Raw genomic sequence first — 24,445 nt, forward strand, 5'->3', positions numbered from 1 at the left:
AATATCTGGGGAAAAATTTTGTAGTCCCATGAAAAACCATGTACCAATTTTTAGCCATTCCGGTGTGACCATGAAGTTACAACTTTGACAATTATTAATTCGGGTGGTGTCGTCCTATAGGGGTATAGCAAAACCTCATCTGTACAAATTTCTGTGGAGACTTGTCCCGGTGTGGCCCCAAAACGACGATATACCAATTTTCAGCCATTTCGATGTGATGATGAGGCTAAAACTTTTAAAATACCGACAATCGGGAGGTAGTTTTCTATGGGGCTATACGAAAACATGGACTAGTACTGAGAAATTTCTGGCGGAAAGTTTTGTGGCCCCATTTCGGAGTGATAATGAGGTTAAAACCTTAAAATGTCAAAACGTGAACCGACCATTTCCAATTGCTAACATCTATGGGTAAGATAAATTTATGTACCAAATTATATAACGAATTCCGAAAAACAAGTGCCTCACAGCTTTAAGATTGTTCCACAAACATCCCTGAAGGGACAAGGGAGACTTCTCTCATGTCAATGAGTGCACCCCGATTCATATTAGCTCAATGATATGGGACCTACTGTTTATCGCCGAGTCCGAACGGCGTGTTTTAAGACACCACTTTGTAGAGAAGTTTTACATGGCTGAAATACTCAGGAAATGTCGCCAACATTACTGAGGGGTATTTTGCCACCGCCGTTTGGTGTTGCCTGTCCGGGGAATCGACCCACGACCTTCAGCGTGCAAGGCGGGCGTGCATACCATTGCACCACGGTGGCACCCGATTGTTAAATATAACAAGTAAAAAAGAATCAGCCGGCTTTGCCGACATTTGAACGTGCCGACAAAAATGTGCATTAATGGATCATTTTAGAAGTTAAACTAAATTTGGACAAAATATTGGCAGACCAAAGTTTAGATCAAATTGGTTGCCCCGTTCAAGATATATCGTGCATAATATTTTAGTAACATTTTTTAAATATTGGATGGAAGTAACGGAAGTTGTGGGCCCAACGAACTGAAACTAAATTTAGACAAAATATGCTGAAGTCCAAATTTTGGGCCAAATCGCTTGATCAGTTCGAGAGTTATCTGTTCTCCAGCCACTATATATGGTGCCATAGGGGGTTATTAAACCTTTTGGGCTGTTTTCTCAAGAAGTATGGACTTGCCCCTGAAAAAACTTGTACCCTCGTATGAGAGTTATCGCGCGCTCCAGCCACTACACATTGCACCATAGGGGTTTTTTACACCATTCTGGCAATTTTCTCAAGAAGTATGGACTTGCCCCTGCGAGAGCAGGTCCTAAACTGAAATTTTCCGAAATTTTGTTAGGGAGGTACCCAAAGGGAAGTACCTATTCGAGAGTTATCGTGCGCTCGGATATTGGTAAATCGATTCCAAATTGTCTGAAACGGATTTCGTCCAAAAACCATTATTTCGATGAGTCACATTTTGCCCGCATGAAATTGAATGTACCCTCTTTAGAATAAATTCTAAGGGTATAAAAACCCTTTAGTAACCTTGAAAATCTTAACATTCAAAAGTTTTAGTCTCTGAAGACATTTTTTATAAACCTGAATTACTTACACTTTTCTAAGATTTATTAATATTGTGTTTATTCGAACACTTGTAGTCTCTACATCTCTTAACTTTAAAATACATTTCACTGTATTGTATGTTAGTTTTCATCTCTATCATAACGACAACAAATGAATTTAAATCTTTTTTATCGTCGGACAAAAATAAACGATATACACAAAATACCAAAAAAAGAAAATCAGAAATTATGGTTAAGCCAGTGACAAACATACGCTTGATATATGAGATATTGTATACCCAGCAACAACAAAACGTATCGAAAGCCAATTTCTGTTATTTCTTTTTATGAACAGAATCGAAGAGGTTCGATATTCTCGTTTTATAGATAATAAATGGCAAACAAAATGTTTAATACAAGACACGCATATACTCTCACCCTTACATACACACATGCATATACATGCATATGTATGTATTTGTTATACTGATATCATACATTTTATGATTTACTACAGTTTTTCTCAGAAAATTCGATTTCATGCGACTTCTTAAAGACAACGTCAATGACACACCCTTAAGCATGAAAGTGGAATAAATAACAACAATACGGATAAACGATTGATGAGCCTTATTATTAACTGGAACATAAAAAACCAACTAGGGAACGAGGAACGAGAAAGAACGAATATGATTTTTTCCACAGATAATTGGGTGATTAAAAAGGGTTATGAGTTCGATATGAGATTCCGTTGGGCTGTTTTCCTGTGTTCCTCTTATACAATGCCTTCTTATTAATGGAAGACATATCATAACGTAGACGGAAAAACAAGAATCTGCCAACAAATAAAATGCCTGGTTAAACATTGACAAAGCTACAAATAATACCATATAATTGATGTCCTTGGGACAAAAACATTCAAGGATAAGTTCCCTTAAATCAAACACGTAACATTGAACAGGAAAAAGTTTATCATTCATACTGACATTCAATACGGAAACCGGAAAACCAATTATCGTTGTTATTCATTTGACTTACTGTAAATTTGTATGTAAAACAAAACACATAGAATTATAAAAAAATGAAAAAGGAAATTCGAAATTTTGCATTTCTGTGGAATGATATACAGTAATTTTGTAGTTATTTTTCAACACGTAAGAAAGTATCAGTCAGCGGAAATATACCCTCTGCCTCTGACCAAAAACAAAGAAGCAAACACAATTATTATGCCGTATATAGAAAATATATTGATTTTGTATAACGATTTTTATTCAAAATACGTGAAATATGTGTGTAACGTAATGTGGGGATAAAAATTTTATTGACATATCGTCGGTGAGATATGTGTGGTTTTTCGAGTTTTCGCCTATGCTATTTCTGAATTTTTGGTCGGCTTTTTCATATCTGCTCTAGTTTTTGAGATATCCACATTTCGGCCCGCGTAGCGCACGAGAGAGATACTGGGAGAACATAGCGGGCTGTCGAAGGCTTTGAACATAGCGGGCTGTCGAAGGCTGCTTTATAATCGACAAAAAGGTGGTAGGTGTCGATCTGCATCTCTTGGGTCTTTCCTAGGGTTTGCCGCAGGGTAAATATCTGGTCAATGGTGGACTTGCCAGGTATAAAGCCGCATTGCTATGGTTAAATTATATCGTTGACCAAGGGCTTCAGTCGTCCGCACAATATCCCTGACACTATTTTGTAGGCGATAGGAAGAAGACTTATGCCCCTATAGTTGAAGCATAACGTTTTATCTCCTTTCTTATGGACGGGACACAGGATACTCAGGTTCCAATCGTCGGGTACGCGTTCTTCCTATCAGATGGAGCTAACTATCTGATGCATACACCTCATCAGCGTGTCGGCTCCGGTATTAAACAGCTCGGCTGGTAGGCCATCAGCTCCTACTGACTTATTATTCTTCAGCCGGTTTATTGCTTTCTTTACCTCATCTTGGCCGGGTGGTATACAGTCAATGCCATCTTCTGGGATTGGATCTGTGGTATCTTCATCGAAAAAGCTCTTTCCATATCCTTAGCATACTATCTGTATCAGTTACCAGATTAACTTGCTGGTCTCTACCGGAGGATGTGCCACTTCCAAAGCCATCTGTTTGATGTTTCACTCTTTGGTAGAATTTTCGGACTTTATTCTGTCTCCTGTACATCTCGATTTGTTCACACTCTCGCTTTTCCATCTCTCTATTTTTCCTGCGGAAAAGACGTTTCTCCTCTCTCCTTTTCTCCCGATACCTCCCTCGTGTGCTATGCGTTGCTACTGATTGTTAAGTAGACTTATATGCAGCATTTTTCTCTTCGGTAGCAGCACGACACTCTTGGTCATACCATGGATTCCTTGGTGGAGGTCTCTGGTATTCAAGTACTTATTTTGCGGCTGTTTGCATGGAGTGGGCAATGTTTTGCCATTGTCTTGATATGTTATCGGGACAAATAACACATGATTGAACTCTGCCCTGGTTAAAGGTCCCGAACAGGCCAAGCCTTTGTTGAAGATTCTACTCCAATTTCGCCAAAGTAGCTGTTGCAGCTCATATTAGAGAAATGTTTTTACAAGTAAAGATTCGAGAAGAAGATCAACATGCTCAACGATTTCTCTGGCGCGATGGGGATCGCAGTAAGCTAATTCAGCACTTTGTTATGACTTCAATCATATTTGGAGCCATCTGCTCTCCTTGTTGCGCGGAGTATATAAAAAATCAAAACGCCGAAGAATATTCTACCGTGTACCCAAAAGCTGCCAATGCGATTGTCAATAAGCATTATGTGGATGATGATGCCCTACGTTTATGCAAGGAAGTAGTTGAAATTCACGCTAAAGCTGTTTTCGAGTTGCGTGGTTTTGTATCCAACTGTGAAAATTTAGAAGCTGACCTGAACCCCACAGACTTAGAAAATGTGAACCAGATAAGTATGGAGAAACAGTCTACAGCTGATAAAATTTTTGGAATGTTTTAGAACAAACAGGACGATTGTTTCGAATTAAGGACAAAGTTCTTTGAATTGAATTCAGAAGTTTTAAACGGTAATCGTGTTCCAACCGAGCGAGAAATGCTGAAAATTGCTATGTCTTTTTTCCACCCTTTCGGTTATTTGTTCAACATTGCTGGAAACAAGATATCGCTTGGGATGATATAATACCGGAGCTTTTGCATAAAAAGTTCAAGGCCTGGTGGAACGAGTTTAATGAAGTTTCGAAATTCAAGATTCCAAGTTGCATTTCCGACAATCTATATGATGCCTCCAATATTCAGCTACATGTTTTCGTAGACGCCAGCCAAGATGCCTTTGCTGCAGTTTGTTACTTAAGAATCGTTCATGATTTTGGAATTGACGTTTCATTTATAATGGGCAAAGTCCGATGTGCCCCAAAGAAATTAATGAGCATACCTCGTGTGGAATTGCAAGGTGCCATGAGTTCCATATTAATGCAATACACTATTGGTCAGATTCACAAACTGTAGTACAATGGATACATTCCGCTGAACGTCGTTTAAAGCATTCGTGAGTCATCGAATTGCTGAAATACAGAAGAATTCAAAGCCAAGTTAGTGAAAATGGTTTCCAACGCATCTCAATGCCGCAGATGCTGGCACTCGCCCTTTGGCTCCCCCGAAATTTATTCATAATGGCTTACGGTTGAATGGTCCAGACTTCCTAATTAATGACGAATCAATGTAGCCTCATGTTGAATTTCAAAGATGTGATTTTCAAGAAAAAGAAGAAGAGCTGAAACCGTGCATGTTAATTTCAAATAACGAAGCCCAAGTCATTTAATTTGACAGAATTTCTTCCTTGCTAAAACTAAAGAGAATGGATTCAACGTTTTGTTAGAAAAAAGTCGTATTCCAGATGATCTAAGCGTGGAAGAAATTAAGGAGGCCGAAATATTGTTATGCCGCATTGTACAAAATGAAAGCTACTCCGATGAAATAAAGTACCTCAAAAGCTCCCAACCAATTCCCAAATCAAGGCCCTTATCCATTGGTCCCATATCTGGATGAGAATGGACTTCTAAGAGTTTGCGGACGAATAGATGAAGCAGCTTTTCTGCCTATTGATGCCATAAGACCTATTATTATGCCTCGAAAACACTATGTGTCAGAGCTAATAATGCAACACCATCATCAAAAGAATTGCCATCAAAATGTGGCCATTACAATCAATGACGTCCAACAGAAGTTTTGAATACCAAAAATAAAATCTTTATACAAAAGTGTTGTCAGGAAGTGCGTGCCACTAATGGGTCAACTTCCACCCGATAAGGTCACTCCATTTGTCCGCCCATTTACTTATACTGGTTGACCTTTTCGGACCATTCAACGTTATCATAGGCCGTCGTATTGAGAAACGATGGGCAGTTATATTTACTTGCCTAACAGTCCGAGCGGCAAACACAGAGTTGGCTAATGACCTTTCGGCAGATTCTTTGATACTATGCTTAAGAAACTTTATTAAACGCCGTGGAACTCCTGTGCGCTTGTGTAGTGACAACGGAACAAATTTTATAGCAGCTCAAAAGATACTAACGACAGAAAAGCGCCTTCTCAACACTGATGAATTAACCCAAGAAGCCAATAAGCACAATATAGAGTGGATTTAAAATTGTCCATCAAATCCTAGCTTTGGAGGTAAGCGTTTGTTGTCGAAAACTTTAAGAGAAGAAAAACCTCGACTAGAAACATTAGGCAGCGTACTTATTGAAGCTGAAAATATTATAAATAGCCGACCATTGACAGAGATCCCCATGCCTTGTGAATCACTTTCTATTAGGTTGTCTAAGTGCCACTTAGACTCCAAGTGATACCGAAGAAAACGTTTGTTTACGAAAGCAATGGAAAATCGCACAAAATTTTAAGAATCGGTTGTGGAAAAGATGGGTCATTGAATTTCTTCCTCAGCTTATACAAAGACAAAAGTCGAGGGAAAAAGTTCAACCTATCAAGGTCGATGATATTGTAATAGTCATGGATGCTAGTCTTTCCAGAAACAATTGGCAAAAGGGACGTATTGTGAAGGTTTACCCAACGAAGGATGATCAAGTCCGATTTGCAGATATGAAGCATCGAAGCGGTATTACTCGTCGTCCAGTGTCAAAGCTAGCCTTTGTGGTATTATCTGGTGGTGAACCCTCATCTGGTTCACGAGGGGGGAATGTTAGAGTATTTGTACTTTGAACACTTCTACCCTTTAAACAAAAACGAAAACGAAACATAGCCACATTTGAAATTAAAACTTTTATGTCAGAAAATATGTTCTATATATACACATTTTTCTGTAAAATAAATATCAGTTACTTTTAACAATAAAAGCGACAACAACGGTATTTCCCGATTTTCGGTATTTTGAGGGGTTTAGCTACATTTTCTGACTGAATTTGACAATTGAGGTTCCCTGCAATAACGACAGGTCTCCAAATATTGCCGATACGTTTCTTTAGAGCAACCATACCACGTTACTCCCCAATTTTGACATTTAAGTATGCAAGGGGTAACAAAGCATCTCCCAAAAATTTTCAACATATGTCAACGTTTGGGTATGGCCCTATAAAACGGTAGAAGCGATTTCAGGTTTTTAATGTTTTTATCTGCATTTTCGTCCAAGATTGGATTCCTTTGCTATATATGGTTTCCAGTGGTTAAAACTTTTCTATCAAAAAATATGAACATTGGCCCACGTTGTTACGGTACCGCCCGATTTTACCTGACCTAATTAGCCAAAATTAATTATTTTGGGGTTCTCAGTACTCAACAAATCTCGACATAAAATTGTGTGTTATTTCATTTCAGATTGTTTCAAAGTGGAGGGTATGAATAGTTCGGCCCGGTGGAAGTTAATGCTTTTTACTTGAACAGCTCAGTGGCAAATTTAAATTCGTTTCTTTTTTTAAAAACCATTAGGATTGTTGAAAATTCATATGGATGTTTTGAACTTTGGATTTGGTTTCTGACATTCCTACAAGTTTGATTTTTTTTGCTTTTTATCTGTATTTGTATTTGAAGATTCCTGTGGTTCTTTAAGCGATTCATCAGAAAAATTACCAGCTACACTTCACGGATATTTCACTTTATTGCATATTTTCGCTAATTATAAAACTTATTTTCAATGTGAATATTCATTTTCGTTGCTTAACATTTAAATGAAAACTTTTCTATTTATCGAAAAAAAAATCATTCATTGCTTTCCTACCTACTAGGTGTTGATGAAGATAAGCGCTTCAAAAAACTTTATTTAACGTTATTTGCTATGCAAAAATTTTAGCTTATTATACTTTGCTGATGTGTTGGTTTTTATTGTTGTTCTATATGCTTCTTAAAAGTAGCTGCTATCAAATGAAAGAAGCGAAACGAAAGGAAAAAGTTAACAAAAATGCATATCAAACTTGGAACATTTTCATTGTTGATATATCTTTATTTTTGCGCGAAAAACTTTTTTAAACTGTTTTCACGATATAACGAAGCTAAGGAACCTCAAACATCTCACACACACACAGACACACTTTTGAGCCTTGTCCAATTGCTAAACAAAGTTTTCCTATTGAATACACAAAGCCGAATTGAATAGAAACGAAATTCGTTTGGAAAACAACAGGAAATTGCGGGTGCTTTACAGCCGGAAACAAGCCGTCGGTCTGACTGTCTTTTTGTTTAGTTGTTTAGCAAACCCGTTCGTTGAAAAACAAAAACATCGAAACAAAGTTTCAACTTAAGTTTCCATCTTCACACTGTAAACAACGAAATGCAAGTAACAAAAGTACAAATGATAAAATTCTAAACTAAGAAGAAAGGAGTATGGAAGAGAATAGATAGCTATTCATTAGGAAATAATGTTTGAGGCACCTATGAAATCGGATTCCTTCAAGTAATTGTATTTTCTTTGATGCTTTGCCAGAATTATATTTTAACTTTTGACAATAGCATAAAATTTTATGTGGTTGTGGGAAGAAAGAAACGTATTAATACTTGGGAAGAAAATAATATTTATGACCAAAGATAAAAATGTTATTCGTTTAACATTCCATAAAGGATCGTGCAAGAAATATCTTCATATCAAAGAGGTCTGTTTGATTGTCATTTTATCTAAATGATACTGGCTTATTTCCGCGCGCGCGATTTCTTATAAAATATACCGTTTTCGACTTTTGCTCGATAGTTTTCGTAACTTGTTAAGTTAAATGTTAATATGTATTTAAAATGGTTTCCTTATTATAAATAAAATTGGGCCATAGAGCAAACATGAATATGCTGAAAGCGATGGAGCAAAAGTCAAAAACGGTATATTTTATAAAAAAAATCGCGCGCGCGATTTCTTATAAAATATACCGTTTTTGACTTTTGCTCCATCGCTTTCAGCATATTCATGTTTGCTCTATGGCTCAATGTTTTATTCACAATTTTGTATGGCGTTATAGAAGTATCGCAAACACACAAGAACAACACAATAACTTTCAAATAAACAAGTAACATCCAAAATGTTTCTAAAAATGAGACGAAAAACATACATATGATAGTTAATCCAGAGATGAAAGCCAATCTACTCGTCAGAAAAATCTTTTATGCGAAATATTTATAAAATATAAAATTGCAGGTTTGCAAAATTGTGCATGCTTATAAGCCTTGTTTCGAGGAACCTCAAGAAAAACATAACGATCACTGTACTGTAATGTTGTGTCCATTTTGTCCACAAATTTTTATATGATTTCAGTAAGCTAATTTATTTATTACATACATACATAATTCAGTTTTATTTCTAAATAAATCTGAATTTGGAAAATCATTAATTTGGGAAAACAGACATAACACCCAATGGGCCTTATGTCCGCAATGGGGGCGGACTTAACGCCCAATTTCACTTTGGGCCTTAAGTCCGGGGTCAGGGCGGACATAACGCCCAAATTTGGTTTTGGGAGTTATGTCCGTTGGGCGTTAAGTCAGGTCGCCAACAAAGGGCATTAGATTTGCTGCTGATAATAATAGATTTTATTAATTTTGTTTGTGAAATATTGTTGAAAATAATACAATGGTCTAATAGCTGGTGTTTTCGAATCTTACCCCTACAATTTTCCAAACAAAATTTAGAATACATGACCTTACTTCTAGACTTATCATAAGAGGCATTCCGTAGCTTACTTTCATCGTTTTACCCATAAATATTTACCACAATGTTTGCATTCTGGAGCGAAATGATATTATGCAATAAAAAGCAACAAAAATAAGAATTAAAATCCGAAAGGATGAAATATTTGAAACATTTAAGTGAAAAATTATGAGTCCTCTAAGCACAGGAACCACTTTTAATGGATGATTTATTAATTAACAATAAATAAAATAGGCCCAAAGAAAACATATTTTCCATTGTACGGATGAATCTACATGGGTGAAACAAGGGTACATTCATACCGTACCGGCACCTTCCTGGGCTCGAGTACGATGACGTCATATTTTGGAGAGAAATTAACGAAAGTGGTTACTTTTTAATCGAACGTAAATTTGGGCCATATAAGAGTACAAATGACCATACTTTTGTATTCAAAAACAACTTTTAACCAATAAATACTGCATCGGAAGATTCCAGGTCAGTACTCCAACGAGGGTACCTTGTTTCACCCATGTAGATTCATCCGTACAATGGAAAATATGCTTTCTTTGAACCTATTTCCACTTTGAAATTATTGTTAATTAATAAATCATCCATTAAAAGTGGTTCCTGTCCGTTTTATGCTACTGTCCTTGAGAAAAGGATATAAAGTCCTTAGAGGACTCATCATTTTTCAACTAAAATTTTTCAAATATATCATCCTTTCGCATTTGGATTCTCATTTTTGTTGCTTTTTCTGTATACAATATCATTTCCCTACAGAATGCGAACATTATGGTAAATATTTATGGGTAAAAACGACGAAAGTGAGCTACGGAATGCCTCGTTGGATAAGTCAAGAAGTGAGGTCCTGTATTCCAAATTTTGTTAGGAAAGTTGTACCAGCTACTAGTCCATTGTATTATTTTCATATTGTTGAAAACATGCAAAATTAATAAAAGTTCATTATTTCCGACTGTAACTGAAGTGTATCTATTATTATGAGCAGCAAATCGAATGCCCTTAGTTGAAATATTACCTAAACTTTATTCATTTTAAATGAAACTTTCAGAGAAGCAGATGTATTTGTCATTAAAGTAAAAACTTCAAAATATTAAAATTGCGATAGCTTAGCGCCTTTTGCAATAACTCTGATATTTTATCATAAATGCCACATTTTATATTAATTTATAGCTCAGATGGTTTAGTTTTTATTATCAATCCAAATTTGGTAACGCAATTGGGAACATTTTAAAGATCAGAATGTCTTCATTGCTGAAACGCATCCAGCTTGCGCCAACCTTCTTTGCAGCAATGCACGATGGGGCCAATGGCAGATTTTTGAGGCAAAAAGTCATTTTTTTCAAGTCAGTGATTGAAATCAAATAATAACGGAATTGTAATCTTAACACTTTCAAACCTCCAAAATCAAAATTTTACAATCTGCAACGGCCCCCGGCGGCATCCCAAGCTGCCAAATAAATATGTCATAATTTTCATTCCGTTTATTTCAGACATTCAGTCGTAATTAAACAATTTAAGTATCTTGGCGCCAAAACCTGATATCATATATTTTTTAAAAATGAAAAATACAGGTAATGGTATGTAAATTAAGATTATTATTAAAAATGTAAATGTAAGATTAGATGTGGTCAATAATTTCTTGTGTCCGTAAGTGATGTTTTTTGATGTATGTAGTCTGTGGTATCGTCCATGTGTTCTTTGGAATAGAACTTTCGGTATCGGGGTGTATTCGCGTAAAAATATGTATCTGGTGAAAGGTGACAATGCCGGCTAATAGAGTTTGAAGATAAATTTTGCGTATACTTGCGATTAAAAAAAAATTTCAATTTCTAGATTTCGTAAAACTTAAAAATTTGGATATTTTTAATTTTTGGTTGGAAAATCAGCTAAAACCTAAACACGTTATAAACTGGATTTCTGCGAAATTTAATCGTATATTTTCTGATTTTTTTCGACCAACGGCTCCAGAGATATCGCGCCTTGAAAAAGTCGAATTCTGTAAAAACTATATGCAAAGAAATACTCATAACTTTTTTAATATTGGTCCAATTTGAAAAAAAAATCCTTTTTTGTATATTTTGTTATATTTAATAACTCAATTGGATTCAATTTTCGCGATTTAATATTTAAAATCAATTTTTAACAATGACCCATTCGATTTTCTTGCAATTTTTTTTGTATAAAACTACCATCAATTACAAAAATTTTAAATCCTATTTGGTAGTGGGATTCGAATGATTACTATTTTCTCTTAATTTTTTGAAATTTGTCAATATAATTTTTCCTTTATACTAGTGTGAAACATTTGTTTTTTTACCAAAAAATTTAAAAAATATTTTTTTGGCATTTGTTTTATTGTTTTAATTAGGGATTTGTCTTAAACATCGTAAATACAGAGTTATTTTTAGATTTTGAAAATGGATTGGGAAATTATTGTACCAGCCGCACAATAAATTAAATAAGCTGATGATCAAATAACTACAACCAACTCAGGAATTATATGACTGAGCATCCGAGCCAAATAATCTACCAAATATTGAAGGGATTTTTTTGCCAGTATATTATTACTTAGATACGAAAAAAACTTGAATATGAAATATGTAATGTTTAAACATATCGCGGGCAAAAAAAAAAATCGGAAAATAAAGATGTTTACGATGAATTCTTAATTAAACAACAACACAAATGTAAATAAATGCATCGTACGAGTATTATGTTTTTGGTAAAATAACATATTTTGCGCAGTGGTATATAGGAAAAACGTTATTGACAAATTTTAAAAAATTTAGAAAAAAATAGTTATTATTCGAATCCCACTACCAAGTGGGACTTAATTTTTTTGTAATTGCAGTTTTATACAAACAAATTTTCAAAAAAATCGAAGGTGTCAATCATTGTTAAAAATTTATTTTAAATATCAAATCGCGAAAATTTCATCCAAGCCAACTGTGCCAATTTTTTTCTATTTATACCCTACACCACTATGTGGTAAGGGGTATTATGTGTTAGTGCATTTGTATGTAACATACAAAAGGAAGCGAGATAGACCCATAGTTCCTTCTAGGCATATACATAGAATCACTTTCTGAGTCGATTTATGCATGTCCGTCCGTCCGTCCGTCCGTCCGTCCGTCCGTTCGCAACATACAGGTCGCATTTGTTGACCGATTTCGCTGAAAATTGGGGAATACCATTTTTTTAGCCGTCGGAAGATCAAGTTCGAAGATGGCCTATATCGGTCCAAGTTTTGGTATAGCCCCCATATATATTTTCGGCCGATTTCACGTATTTTCTGTAACACACACGCTATATATGTCCGATTTCGATGAAATTTGGAATGTGTGACTGAATTTGGTCTAAAAATAAATGTGCCAAATTATATCGAAATCGGTTCAGATTTGGATATAGCTCCCATATATATGTTCGCCCGATTTCACGTATGCGATGTACCAATCACGCTATATACGTCCGATTTTAATGAAATTTGGAATGTTTGACTGAATTTGGTATAGAAATAAGTGTGCCAAATTATATAGAAATCGATTCAGATTTGGACATAGCTCCCATATATATTTTCGGCCGATTTCACGTATTTTCTGTACCAAACACGCTATATATTTCCGATTTCGATGAAATTTGGAATGTGTGACTGAATTCAGTCTAGAAATAAATGTGCCAAATTATATCGAAATCGGTTCAGATTTGGATATAGCGCCCATATATATTTTCGGCCGATTTCGCGTATTTCCTGCTCCAAACACGCTATATAAGTCGGATTTCAATGATATTTGGAATGTGTGACTGAATTCGGTCTGGAAATAAATGTGCCAAATTATATCAAAATCGGTTTAGATCTGGATATAGCTCCGATTTATATTTTACATATTCACAGTGGTGTAGGGTATCATATAGTCGGCCCCGCCCGACTTTGATCCTTTCCTTACTGGTTTTTTATTAAAAAAGTGATAAAACGTCAAAACATACCAAAAAAGATTTTTTTCAAATCGGACCAATATTAAAGAAGTTATGAGTATTTCTTTGCATATAGTTTTCACAGAATTCGGCTTTGGAGCCGTTAGTCGAAAAAAATCAGAAAATATACTGAAATATTTTGTTGATGATCAGCATCACCACAGCAAAAAATAAAGGAAATGAAAAGCCTCTTATTGCAAAAGTGTCGGATTTCACTCAGAAATCCCCATACGTACTTCTAATTTTTCTATTCTTATTTAAAAACATTATTTTGTCCAAGTTAGAACTCAAAAGTCTAGTACGTCTTTCGTTGTGAATATTTCCAGATGTGGAAAAAAACTCCCGCTCGTTGTTGAGCTGACGGATGAAGCCAAAAATTTCCTGGCTAATTGTCTTAAATATTTTAGATTAGACTGTTTCCAATAGTTTAAAACATCAGTCTGCCTAGATACGGTACTCGACAATATGTATAAATTGGAGGCTTTTTCATTTTTCGTCTTTTTTCCATTTTGATCCAAAAACTCTGAAAATTCGTGTAAATGTGGCATTGTAATTTCCTGCTCATCATTAGAAAACTCTATGTTCTTACTTTGTATATCAAGAAACATTGCTTTTACATTATACTCTGGCCTCTCCATAACAAAACGGCAATAAGTACCAGACTACAAAAAAATAATTTTAGGCATTTTTTGGTCGGTTTTATATTCTTGTTCGATTTTCGTGTTTAGTATGGTCTCTTGCACGACTTCTAGAGGGAGACCAAATATTTAGCACGATCGTGTCACATAGTGCAGGTCGTGTTTAGTCGTGCCGTGCACAATCGTGTCGAACCAAAAAACACGATCACGCACGGCCAAAAATTTATTCCGGCACGACACGCACAAACACGGCGTTTTTCGAGAAGGCACGAACACGCACTACTCACGGCTTGACACGCGCCCTCCTCTATTCGGAAGTCTCCAATGAGCACGGCAACAATACCAAGCTCTTGATTCATGCCGCGTCTGTGTCGGCCAATTTGACAAAAGAAAAATATTTAAACTATGTTGTCAAGGAAGTTGGGTATCAACCAATTAAAATGAGAAAACAATTAACTTCGACTGAGAAAATTTATGAACGATATATCCAAATCTGAACCGATTTAAATATGATGTCTCAATAATGTTTTCTAGACCAAATTCCGTCAGACACTTTAAATTTCATCACAATTGGACATATATAGCGTGATTGCTGCACGAAATACCTAAAATCGGGTGAAAATATATATGGGAGCTATATCCAAATCTGAGCCGATTTCGTTATAATTTGGCATACTTTTTTCTAGACCTAATTACGTCACACATTTTAAACTCCATCGAAATTGGACAGAATTTGCGTGTTTGTTGCGCCAAATACATCAAATCGGGCGAAATGGAGCTATATCCAAATCTGAACCGATTTCAATATAATTTGGCAAACATATTTCTAGACCGAATCCTGTCACACGTTTCAAATTTCATCGAAATTGGACAGAAATTGCGTGTTTGTTGCACCAAATACCTCAAATCGGGCGAAAATATAAATAGGGGACCTATATCCAAATCTGAACCGATTTCCAAATAACTTGGCAAAATTCTTTCCAGTCCGAATTCCACCACATATTCCAAATATCATCATAATTGGACATAATTTTCGTGTTTGGTCCATCAATTACTCGAAATCGGGCGAACATATATATGAGAGCTATATCTATATATGAACCGATATGAACCAAATTTGGTTCTAGGCCGATTATAAATATCTGCACAACATTTTGAAGGTCTATCTTGTCCATGTGATTTTTTGCCTAAAAACCTGTCATCGGCCAATCGTGCAATGTAAAGGAAATTTTATCTTCTTCCATCGACGGGCTTTCCTTTAGGAATATCCGCATATGAATAAAACGTTGAATGTCCTCCACATAAGTTTGTTGCCCATTCCGACCCATGAATATTACTTTTTCCCCTACGGGACTTTCCAATTAAAATTGCAACCTGTATCGTGATTTCAGAAAAATGGGAAAATTGGATGTATTACCGATTAATGCGATATCTCCGTTAGTTGGTCACCTACGCCAACCTACTTTGCATCATTGTAAGGATGGGATTTTCATAGCCAGGCTTTGCTTTTGCAAAGTCCCCAACCAAAGCTGTGATATCCGTGATTATAATTAAAATCGCAAAAATGAAATGTTGGGTTTTATTTGCGACTATTGTGATATTTTCGTTGTTTGACAACCTACGACAACCTACGTTACATCGTTGGAAAGGTGATATTTTCTACATTCATTGTCAGATTTGCTTTTGGTATACCCCTTATAGAAGCTGAGATATTAGATTTGGAAAAAAAGCGTTGATTTTTTTTCAAATAATTTTTTTGCCCATTCTGACCCCTCCGGGATCCCCATCAACACCCAAAATTTGTGGTGTTGAGCATAAAATTCCTATATCTTTATTAATAAAAGTCAAATGCTGTCATAACCCAATTTATGTTTTTATGGAAAGAACATTTTACCACTCCCACTTTGTTCAATTACACTGTGCAACAAGGTTTCTGTGCGGTGGAAAATTCCTTTTGGAGATGAAAGCCCTTAGTGAGTATATTAAGAACCCAAAAGGAAATTTTCCCCATAGGTCAAGTTTCTGAGATATCGCGCTATGATTTTTTTGAATTTTCGCCTATGATGCTTGAGAAAAAAGCTTTATATCTCTGTTTGCCGTTATTGCCGCTTCGTTTTGAGATTACATGTCTTCAGTCAAATCGAGTGGCGAATCTTTTTGTAGAACATTTCATTCTTCTAACTCAATTCCTTTCATGTCCTTTTCGTCCTTTCTTTCTTGAACCGTAGTAAAAGTACCACAAGATGAGATTTTACAGCATCCAAATATTCCACAAAAATATTGCTCAGAGAATTTTAGGTACGGTTCTCATTGACAAATAATCGATATTGTCACGTTTTTATTGTCCTTTTTGAAATTTACCCGGTTTTTGTTCAGAAAAAAACTATGTTTTGTTTTTCTGTATATCCGTTATTTGTTATGTATTGGTAGGTAGACATACCCATTGGATATCGCTTATATTGACATCTGGGATGTATCTGAAATATTTACCATATATAACTCCCGATATGCTGAATAGATCCGGTTATCTAATATTTTGAACCGGATATAGCGATATAAAACCCGGATTTTGTACCGATTTTAAGTAACCGATTAAGCTTATATGTATACTATTAGAAAGCTAATAAAATTGCCAATCAGGGAAAATAAATTATTGACAGCATCTTACCTGAGTTCGGTGCTAAAACAAAAAAACCCGTATTCTTGAACCGTTTTTAAGGAAAACCAGTAAGGAAAGGATCAAAGTCGGGCGGGGCCGACTATATGATACCCTACACCACTGTGAATATGTAAAATATAAATCGGAGCTATATCCAGATCTAAACCGATTTTGATATAATTTGGCACATTTATTTCCAGACCGAATTCAGTCACACATTCCAAATATCATTGAAATCCGACTTATATAGCGTGTTTGGAGCAGCAAATACGCGAAATCGGCCGAAAATATATATGGGTGCTATATCCAAATCTGAACCGATTTCGTTATAATTTGGCACACTTATTTCTATACCAAATTCAGTCAAACATTCCAAATTTCATTAAAATCGGACGTATATAGCGTGATTGGTACATCGCATACGTGAAATCGGGCGAACATATATATGGGAGCTATATCGAAATCTGAACCGATTTCGATATAATTTGGCACATTTATTTTTAGACCAAATTCAGTCACACATTCCAAATTTCATCGAAATCGGAAATATATAGCGTGTTTGGTACTGAAAATACGTGAAATCGGCCGAAAATATATATGGGAGCTATGTCCAAATCTGAACCGATTTCTATATAATTTGGCACACTTATTTCTATACCAAATTCAGTCAAACATTCCAAATTTCATTAAAATTGGACGTATATAGCGTGATTGGTACATCGCATACGTGAAATCGGGCGAACATATATATGGGAGCTATATCCAAATCTGAACCGATTTCGATATAATTTGGCACATTTATTTTTAGACCAAATTCAGTCACACATTCCAAATTTCATCGAAATCGGACATATATAGCGTGTGTGTTACAGAAAATACGTGAAATCGGCCGAAAATATATATGGGGGCTATACCAAAACTTGGACCGATATAGGCCATCTTCGAACTTGATCTTCCGACGGCTAAAAAAATGGTATTCCCCAATTTTCAGCGAAATCGGTCAACAAATGCGACCTGTATGTTGCGAACGGACGGACGGACGGACGGACGGACGGACGGACATGCATAAATCGACTCAGAAAGTGATTCTATGTATATCCCTAGAAGGAACTATGGGTCTATCTCGCTTCCTTTTGTATGTTACATACAAATGCACTAACACATAATACCCCTTACCACATAGTGGTGTAGGGTATAAATATCACTGCGCGTAAATATGAAGATCAAAGCTTGGTGGGTGAAATATTCTTTTTGCCGATGAAAGTGGATGAAGTTAATATTATGAACCCGGAAGGACAGATATGCCTGACTACGTCGGTGATGGTGGGGTTCAATGGTCCATCAGCTATAAAAAAAAACTAAAACATAAAGACAGGGGACATGGACGATAATAAATCGTAAACAGCATCAATGGACGAAAAATCGGACAAAGACCGTAAGATAAAATGAATGTTACAAACAAAATCTGTTGATAAATTTAAAATCCTCCTCTGTTTGGCAATGGACCGAATAGGTGAGGTAGAAAGTCCATAAAAAGTTGTCATTAAAACTCATTACGACGGGCCATCAACGCGGACCGGGGTCTGCTAGTATAATATAATAATATAATAATTGTTTCACAAACATCCCATACGGGACAAGAGATACTTCTCTCATATCAATGATTGCACCCCGATTCATATTAGCTCAATGATATGGTTCCTACTGTTTATTGCCCACCATAAATGGCTGAAATACTCAGAAAATGTCGTCAACACTGACTTGATTGGCCGGGGAATCGAACCCATGACCTTCAGCGTGCATACCATTGCACTACGGTGTTCACGGATAAAGCTTCTGGAATTCGTTGGGATCCTCTCCGACATCCAAAATGATACGAGTAGCGTTTCTATCGGAAAATATCACGGTTTGAATCTCCGTGAAGGCACGCTTGAGTCTTTTAGGGGCAGATGGTCCTTCGTAAAATTCGGTTGAAACAGTCAACATTTTTAATTTTGTTGACCAGTGTTATTACTTTAAATTTAAAACTTGCACTTTAACCTATACAATATCTTTCTGAAGTGTCAATACTGCAATGATGGATTTTAATTTTTTAACATATTTTAAACAAACCTCAAGTTTATATGCATGACCTAGATTCAAGATATATTTATTGAGACTTATATAATGTTTGAACAGTTACAATTAGCATGTGACAAGGATATCTTAAAACTATTTTGTATTATTTTAATTAATGTGTAATGGCATGAGCTACTTGCTTGTGTGATAAGTTATAACAATGATTGTGGTGTAAATTGAAATCCAATGTTTGCTCCCGACATTTTGACAATTTTGTTGTGGAAATCTCCATAAGTTAAACTTAAAACTAAAAACCTAATTACAGTTATGTCGTCAAATTTTGGGATGTTTAAAGTGCAATTGTTGAGGTGACAGTTGAGTTTGCCGCTAATCGCGTTTCGATTTTTGTCGCTTGTTGGGGCCAAATTGCTTTCTGGTTTAGCTTAAAAAAACGGTGAAAGTTCCTAGATACTTTTTAAAATAACAAATTGCGTTCAACGTCTGAATTATTTATTTTCTACTAAATTCTACATTTCCAGCCAATTTTAAATATATTAATTACCTTGTTTTTTTCTCACTTCTCTAATAAAAGTTATACCACTCATATATCCCAGTCCTTTAAGGGGAGTTTAAGCACTTTTTTGATTATCCTCATCTATTTTGGTCGCTTGGCAAATTAGCAAAATTAAAAATGTTGTAACAGTAATTGTGTTTATCCCTTAGGCTATTTTTGTGGAACAACTGTAAAATTGTCTCCATAATTTAACTGTCATAAGTTTTTGTTTGTTTCGTTATTTTTCAACTTCTTCTTCTTTTTCTCTAATAGCATTCCCAGTTGCCGTGTCCATCACAAATGCGGTGTCTAATTAGTCTCATAAGTGTTATTGTTGCTGTTGCTCTTTTTTCCTCCTCAGTAAGTCTTGTCCTCTTTCTCTTGTTGTCGTTGTATCTGTTGTCGTTGTTTTGTTATTGTTGGAGATGATGTCCAGTAGTTGTTTGTTTCTGGGTTGAAATTTTGGCTTCAATTCAAAAAAGCTTTTAAAAGTTATTGTTTTTGTTGTTGTGTTTTTATTTTTGTTCTAAATGACAGTTGCAAATTATTTTACTAATTATCTAAAATTTGTAATTATGAAACCGTATGACGACATCATCACAACTCAACTCTAACATTTTGTGTTGAAATGAAGTCCATGCAATTATATGCGACAATTGAGCTCATTTGGTTGGTTCCCTGTAGAGAAAACAGATCACACCCAATTTTATAATTGCAGTGTTTGAAGGAAATGTGTGTCAACCGGATGATGATGTCCTAATTTAAAAACTAAAATATGAATTTAAATATAAATTATTCCCAGGGTAGAAACTAAATAGTTGTTAGTAATAAATAATTAAAATTAAGAGAAAACTTTGTAAAACCACATGGAGCTATTTCAGTCATAAGGCAGAAATTTTTCATTCATTGCTTAATGATTAAGTTATTGTATTGGTTAAGTTATTGACGACCGAAATTTTAGGATAGATTTCCAAATATGTTGGTATTTTGAGCTACAACGTGATATCTTCCTTTATTGTGGACTTTTGATGAAATTATACAATTTCCTACAACTAAATTGAAAAACAAGTAAGCAAAGACTATAGTCGGACGGGGCCGACCATGTGATACCCTACACCACTACCCCTGCAAATTGGCTTTAAGCAAATCAAAATTCATTTATGGAACAAATAAACTTATTGTAGGAAATAACTTTGTGGATTCTGCCACCTTATCACATCAAGCTTAAATAATAATATAATAATTGTTCCACAAACATCCCATAAGGGACAAAGGAGACTTCTCTCATATCAATGAGTACACCCCGATTCATATTTCCTGATATGTGGACCTACAGTTTATCGCCGAGTCCGAACGGAGTGCCGTAAGCCGCCACTTGTAGAGAAGTTTTACATGACTGAAATACTCAGAAAATGTCGCCAACTTTACTGAGGGGTATTTTCCCATCGTTTGAAGTTACCTGGCCGGGAAATCAACGGTGGCAAAATACCTCTTAGTAATGTTGACGACATTTCTTGAGTAATTCAGCCATGATAAACTTCTCTACAAGTGGTGTCTTAAGGCACGCCGTTCGGACTTGGCGGTAAATTTTTGTATGTGGGTGCCTTCACCAAAATTAATATTTCAAAAAAACTTTAACGATAGCGACACCGAGCACATTTGAAAAAAAAAAACGTGGCGAAGCGACCACATGCTGCAATATATCGCACCTGTTCAACAAAGAGGTAATAACTCAATCTTTTCTATTTTTCAGTAGAGACAAAAGCTGTTGGTACATAAGTAGTAGTATGAAGAGTGAAATACCTGTATTTTTGACGAAAGAAAGACAAAGAAATGACAGATTTTTAAAGTTAAAATTTTTAGTTACTACCCTTCTGTTGAACAGGTGCGATATGTATAAAAAAATCCAATTGGACAATTAAAACGCCTGGGCTCTACGTAATTCGCAATAATGCACAAACTGGGAATTTCTCTGTCATGATAGAGACAATTATAGCATGGTAGGAAAATTTGGTTCTCTACAGAAAACTCAATTTATATTAGGCAGTAGCCCCGTTATCCACCAAACTCATTATTGCAATTTGTATCAGTGGAAAGATCAGTCGTTATATTTTCATATGTAGGCTACTTTGGCAGTATATGCCCTCCAGAAAGTAAAATATGGACCAAATATAAAATGTTTATATTTGTCATACAAGGTCAAAAGTTTATATTCCAAGTAAAGCTTACTTACCCGGAATATGTCTTCCAAGAATAAAGATATAAGCTGTATATTAAAAATGTTCACAATTTTCACAAAAAAGTTGTGGTCCATTTAACCCTCTAAATATTATCTGACCGCCATCTCAAATTGCAAGCTTCTTCTTCGTCATATACCCTTACCTTGTTTAAAATTTCGCGTTCATCGGACTATTATTGCGACCTACAGAGCCGCTACAAAATTAGATAAAAATTATGTTTTTGATCCATTTCGCCCGATAAATGTTTCACGATCATCACTAATAAAAATAGGGATCTATTCTGGTCTGAACCCGACCTCCATAAAAATTTCGTGACGATCGGTCCATAATTGCGGCCTGGAGTTTGATTACAATTTATAATGTACAGACGGACGGACGGACACACATCTCAAAATCGCTTTATCTCGCCGAGATATGAAGATTGGTATACCACATTGGGGGTCTCCTACGAATATTTCGCGGTGTTACATGAATTTTTACCAAAACAAACTTATAATACCCTTTCCACATAGTGGTGTAGGGTATAAAAATGTTACTCCAATTCCTTTTTTCTACAGGCTAAAAGTTTTAAAAAAATCAATACTCTAAGAGCTTCGAATTGTGCTTGAATTGTGGACCTATTCTGTAACTTTTTAACGACAGTCGATATTGTTATTTTTTTCGAGAAACTTATTATAACAACATAATAAACAACCTTGGTATTCAGTAAACAAATTTTAACAAATTTTGTTAAAAATAACTTTCTCATGATGGAATCTCTCAAATAAAACGCTTGCCGTTTAATTTTGTCACCATTTATAATTTAGATGCTAGCGTTTTATTTGAGAGATTCCATCATGAGAAAGAATATATTTATTGAGGCTAATGCGACAAATTATTACCTAGTTTTAAGTGCATTTCTAAATAAAACACTGAAACTTAATTTTTTTAAATTATATTTTATTTTTAACTTTTTAGTAAATACATTTGTTTGACCACTGAGAACAAAATTATAGTCAATTTAGGCCGAAAGGTTAGATATCATTTTATTGAAAAAAATAACATATGTTCATTATTTCTCAATCAACGAAACCAATTATTAACAAAGTATTGCCACATTAATACATTGTCACCGTGGTGCAATAGTATGCACACCCGCCTTGCAAGCTTAAGGTCGTGGGTTCGATTACCAGGCCAGGCAACATCAAATTTTCAACGGTGGCAAAATGCCCCTCAGTGATGTTGGCGACATTTCCTAAGTATTTCAGCCTTGTAAAACTTCTCTACAAGTGGTGTCTTAGGACACGCCGTTCAGACTCGACGATATCATTGAGCTAATATGAATCGGTGTGCACTCATTGATATAAGAGAAGTCTCCCTTGCCCAATCTGGGATGTTTGTGGAACAATTATTATTGCCACACGATTTTTCGCTCTAAATTTGTAAAAACTAAACAGTATAGCAATACGAATGATAAATTAAAGCAATTATAAAAGAAAACAAAAGAAGAACTCAAACAAGGTATTTTTCAGTGTTATGTTGACGTTTTGCACCTCAATTACAGGAACAATGGAAAATCCAATAAAAATTATCTTTCTTTTCACACAAAAAATCTTACTTTAAACACAATTCCCACTTATACAGTGTTTTCTAATCATATGTTTTTGTTTTGTTTCTTTTGATTTCTCTAATGTTGCCATATTTATACAAAATAATTTAATTTTAAATTTTTGCACTATCCGTTTTCGCCGTTCTATTAGATGGATTTTCACGATCAATGATTTGTATATGATCCGAATCATTAAAAGACTAAAATATCGCGAGGTCCCAGAACAATAAAGAGGATATTGTAAATACTGTGCCCAAAAAATAAGTTTCTTTTGAAAAAAATATCACACTTAATTTTGGCCTTTGGCAGTGGATTACTGTAATGCTGACTGGGCTACATAGTCATTATACATATAATTGTTTTGTTATTTTTCGATTTTGAATTATTTTCAATATCAATTATTTTTACCCTCATAGACAAATAATTTAGATATTAGAGCTTTGAACACTCTGGCTGTTACCACTATTGGTGATTGATATTCTATAAATTGTAGTATTTTGATGCTTGATCCTAGTTTAAGCTAGTTTCCATTAGCCCTTTATGTAAAGAGCACAAAAGAGACCAATATAATCAATGGTCATTTGACCATTCCCTTGGTTTGTATGGTCACTATTATTATTTTGAGCGCATCTGTCTGTGGGAGCTATATCCAAATCTGAACCGATTTCGATATAATTTGATACATTTATTTCTAGACCAAATTCCGCTGCACATTCCAAATTTTATTTATTTAGTTATTATTCTTCTTCTTATTAATTATAACTTAGTTACTGCTTTTTGCTTTAGTTTTTATACATTTAATTGCTTTAATATCTGATCTGATCTTATACAAAAATTTAAATTTAATAATCTATGTGTTCAGCGACATCATCTTGTTTGTTTGGTGGTTGCGTCGGCTTGGTTGGATGGCTCGATTGACTCGAAAATTTCGTTGGATGGCTTGATTGACTTGAACATTTCGTTGGGTCGGCATGGCTTGATTGGTCTTGAAAATTTCGTTGAGTTGATTTACTTGATTTGTTGGGAGTGTTGACTCACAACGACTTATCTTGTTTTTTCCCAAGGCTTGAATGGAGAAACAAATGGCTTGTG

The sequence above is a fragment of the Musca autumnalis genome, unplaced genomic scaffold (genome assembly GCF_047663935.1).
Source record: "Musca autumnalis isolate F117 unplaced genomic scaffold, ASM4766393v1 scaffold_1, whole genome shotgun sequence".
Taxonomy (NCBI): domain Eukaryota; kingdom Metazoa; phylum Arthropoda; class Insecta; order Diptera; family Muscidae; genus Musca; species Musca autumnalis.